Source organism: Primulina huaijiensis, chromosome 4 (assembly GCF_012295235.1).
Source record: "Primulina huaijiensis isolate GDHJ02 chromosome 4, ASM1229523v2, whole genome shotgun sequence".
Lineage (NCBI taxonomy): Eukaryota > Viridiplantae > Streptophyta > Magnoliopsida > Lamiales > Gesneriaceae > Primulina > Primulina huaijiensis.
In genome coordinates, this window is record NC_133309.1 from 5305404 (window position 1) to 5309995 (window position 4592).

The 4592-nt window shown below is 32.8% G+C and overlaps 1 pseudogene; it reads right to left on the reverse strand.

Annotated features, from left to right (window-relative positions):
* Window positions 1-471: 471 nt before the first annotated feature.
* LOC140974861 (uncharacterized) lies at window positions 472-4324 on the reverse strand (annotated as a pseudogene).
* Between the last annotated feature and the right edge of the window lie 268 nt (window positions 4325-4592).

A 4592-nucleotide genomic window follows, 5' to 3' on the forward strand; every position in this document is an offset into this window, starting at 1 on the left:
AGAAGTTAGGATCAGTCACGAGCTGTTTACATCGCAAACTGAAGACCTAACTGATCGCACAAACTGAATCGGTCTAACTGTTACGTCAATTAAGCAGTCCAGCTGATTGTCCAGTTGATAGGTGGTTCAGTAGGAGAACCTCAAAAGCCTGGCCAGCCGAAGGAGTGTTCAACTGATGAAGAAACTCAGCTGATCAATTCAACTGAACAAGAGTGAAATCAGTTCAACTGACGAGTCAACTGATTTCACCAGCCCAAATGAAGATCAGTTCCGCTGATCAGTCCGAAGCATCAGTCAGAATCTTTCAGTTGTAGATGAAGACAAACTCTTTCAGTGGATTCCAGCTGTGCGTGAAGGTACAAAGCCATTGTCCAGTCAAAGGACAATAATGGACGTTGCATCAGAGCATTAAAGACAAAACGTTTCAGAATGGCAGTCGAAAAGTCGAGACACAAAGTCCAAGAAACGAATTCAAGATGCAACGGATACATTAAATGGTATTGATTGAAATCCACGTAAACTCTTTGCATAGCTTCGCAATAGTTTCTCGATTTCCACCAATGCGTGACTTTTAATTTGATCCTCATTCAATTCCAATTCTGCAAAAGAAATTAAATTAAAATATATAAATGCATATAGCTTGCAAAAATTCAATAAATCAAAAAAATACAATAATAAATTAGTGCATACCTTGATGCTGTAGAAGTTACGTTGTTTGTATAAAATATCATCCGATAAATATGTCCAACATGACTCCCAAACTACTTCAGGTCAACTGATACTGTCCGATGACAATAGAGTAGCAAATAAGACTCTCAAGGATTGTGCTGAAGCCCAATGACTTGCCTCAATGATGCCATCAATATACTCTTTGTCATCATTCAACAGCCCTATTGCATAGCAAGCATCACGAAATGAACGGTATTGAACACCGTTGACAATAGATAGATCATCATAGCACGTGGCACCACGAACTACATTGAGTAGACATCTTAAATAGTACATATCACCACAACCCGGAGGAACATAAAAAATACGTCCAATTGAAAATCATTGTTTTCTAGGAACAAATTCTCGTGTATCTCTTTTCCAAACAAACTTCATTGGAAATTCAGCATATGTTAATTCTCTTGCCTCTGGATATTTCTTATTAACTTCCATCCATGCAAGAAACATGCTTTGATTAACAGTAGGTCATTGAAGAACAGTATCGATTTCATCCATATCAGAGAAAATAATATTTTGTTCATTCGGAAGATGAAAGCTCAAAAGCTCAGCAGGTGGGTCTCTGTATTGAATCTCAAATCCGAAAATTCTCCACGCCGCCTCACACGAGGAAATGTATCTGCAGTCGTAGTACATATTGACTTCATCAACAGTTTTTCCAAAATTCTCATTATCCGAGCTTTGATAAACTGATGCGGTCACACGATCATGTCCTTTATTTATATACTTGAACAAATATTTGATAGCTCGAGATTGGTTACACCATTCGACATTAATATGAGCTCCGTACCGAATCAACAAATAACGATTATGTGGAACAACGAACTTGTTATCTAGATTAACACCATTCTTTAGAATTGTTCGTGCATTATCTCTGCGTCTATAGACTGGGTATCCATCCTCATCAATTGATGTCACTTCAACAAATTTTTTTGGAAAATTCTTTGTGCAACGACCATCAGACATGCAAGGAGATTTCTTTCTTGCCTCTCCACATGGACCGTGCATCATGAGATCACGTACTGCACTGTAATAAACTGGATCATCTTTTTCGTCAGGTATTTCAGCAGAAATGAAACCATTGATTGAATCTGGTGCTGGATATTTGTCTTCTTTACAGAGGAAAAGTAAAATGTGGGCGTGCGGTAATCCTTGCTTTTGAAATTCCACGGTATATATAACTGCAACAATTTTAGATGAATAATTAGTTATATTTAGTAAAATATTTAAAATTTATAAAATTCATGATAATAAAAAATAATATATAGTTGCCAAAATTTTAAAATTTTACCTGCCTTAACATTTCCAAAAATTTTATTATTTCGGAGATCTTTAATCAAGGCATCTAACTTTATTTTAAAAATTCTGCAAACATTATCCTGACGGTCTTCAGGCTTCAACCCACGTTCCTCGATAAATCTCACAATTTCTGGCCATTTTGGATTGCATGTAAATGTTATAAACAAATCTGGATAACCGGCCCATTTGCATATAGCCATCGCATCTTGATAGTTTTGAATCATATATCTGGCCCCTCCAATAAATGTAGAAGGCAATATAATACGTTTTCCTTGAGCGGACGGATTTGTTTCACCGCGTAGAAGTGAATCATGAAGACCTTGTACATCTTACATCTCAATTGTTTTTGATTCATCCGGATATATGTCAACCTTGAAGATTCAACCATTGTGTATGCATTGACAACAAATTGTTGAAAAAGCCTTCTTGAAGATAAAATAATTGAAGCTTCGCAATCCCTATCTTGAAGTCGATATGCAAAAAATTCTCTTATACTCACTTTTTTTCTCCCTACAGAACTTGATTTAGATTCTGAAAATGAGATATCTTCTCTATAACCATCCTCACTATAGGGAAAAATTAATGGATATTGGAGAGCAAGATATGCAGGATTTAGTTCATTGATACGTTTAAGCTTTCCCGTTTGTGTTTCGACTAAAATATCCCTATCACCTAGAGACTCGTCGAAATCTCCCACAATCAATGCTGCAACTTCAGAAGCATAAGGAAGATTATATCTTCTTCCATCACCGCATCTTCTACCAATCAGCTTTAATTTAACATCAGATCGTCTTTCTTCCGTCATTTTTTCTTTGGTCATCCTAAAAGACTTGACCAAAACATTGTTTGCATCTAACATGACCTTCAAATCTGAAATTATCTGGAGATGAAGATTATTAGTCTCGCTATTTTGTCTGAAAAATATTTTGATGAGGCGTTATTTAATTTAGTTTGTATGAACTAATTCATAAACATGATAAAGAAACATAAATATAGATTCTAGATATACCTGACAGCAGAAATCCGATTTGAAATTTCATTTTCTGTGTCATAAATGTATAGCTGAGCAAACTTAGGGGATACACCTTGACATGGAAGTAAGCTTCCGATTAAATGATAATTTTGACCATGAAGTTTAAAAACTGGAGGAGAGCCGCCTTGATTTTGACTTGAATCTATCTTCCTCCCATCGACGTGAAGCAAAAAATGTTATTGTATGATCGGATGTTTTCACAAAAGTCTTTGCTCTTGTCGCTCGTTCCATACAATAATGGAAGTTGTATTTTTCCTTGGATACAACAAAAAGAGTACTTAGGACTTCGAGATTTATTATTTGTATACAACCTCTCTTCATACCAGAACATCGCACCACAAAACTCACATTTGTACGACATATCACCTATATCCCAATAATCTACGAATGTAGTGTATGAACCAAATATATATTCTTAAAAGAAAAAATTTATATTTGAAAAATAAAATGAAAAAAATATTTTAAAAAATTCCTTTATAAATAGATAAAAACACAAAAATATAAACTTACCGATTGACGACAATAAAATATTTTTTAATTGATTATTGCAATCTCGTCCATCCTCCGATATGCTTGTTAAGTTTATAGGTACTGGAGCAGATATGTCAGCTGCAAAAACAGTGTAATTATTGGTAGAACAAAATAAATATACATAAAATTAAACTCATGCAATGCACGAGATTAAATTAATAACTATCATAATTTTATAGATATTTAAAATGCAGAAAAAAAATTAATTACTATGCTAAATTTTATAGAATTTTATAATGTATGACATGGCTTTCGATGGAATCAAAGATATCATACCATTTGTGATATCACATAAAAGATATCTGGATCTTGTAAAAATCATCTTCTTAACTGAATCATCTGAACTACATCCTTCAGATATCCTTGGTCTGAAATCCAAATTTTCTGTTCACAATACAACAACATAAAGTTTTCAGAATAATGAATAATTGTTGTGAAGTTTATTCTACAAAAAAAATAACAACTAAATATAAATTTTTTTATATTTGAAAGCATGATAATAAAATTTAATTTAAATAAGATAATTATGTTTCGTGTGTTTACAAAGTATAATTTTAAAAATTGAAAGTTTTTAATAAATCTTAATTTATAAATTTCAAATATGTTACTTTTCAAAGTGTGTATCAATAATTTGATGTAGCATCTTAATTTATAAATTTCAAATATAGTATCATTATTTGATGTATCATCCTAATTTATGAATTTTTTTGGGTCAAATGGGTCACCATGATCCATACCTTAACATACTCTATCCGAAATTTTTTTCCAGGACATATTTATAGTCTAACCCAAACCTGAAACCCCAATATGAACTCAAATTTTTCCTTTGGATTATGATTGTGTTCATTTTTTAACAATGCCTAACATAACTTATGATTGTATAAATAAAAATAAAAATGAAGGCCCAATCGAAGTTAAATTTAACACAAATTTCATATCAATAAAGGTCAAATATAACATTTAATATTTTGACATATACACATTTTGTGTTTAGGCCCAAAGA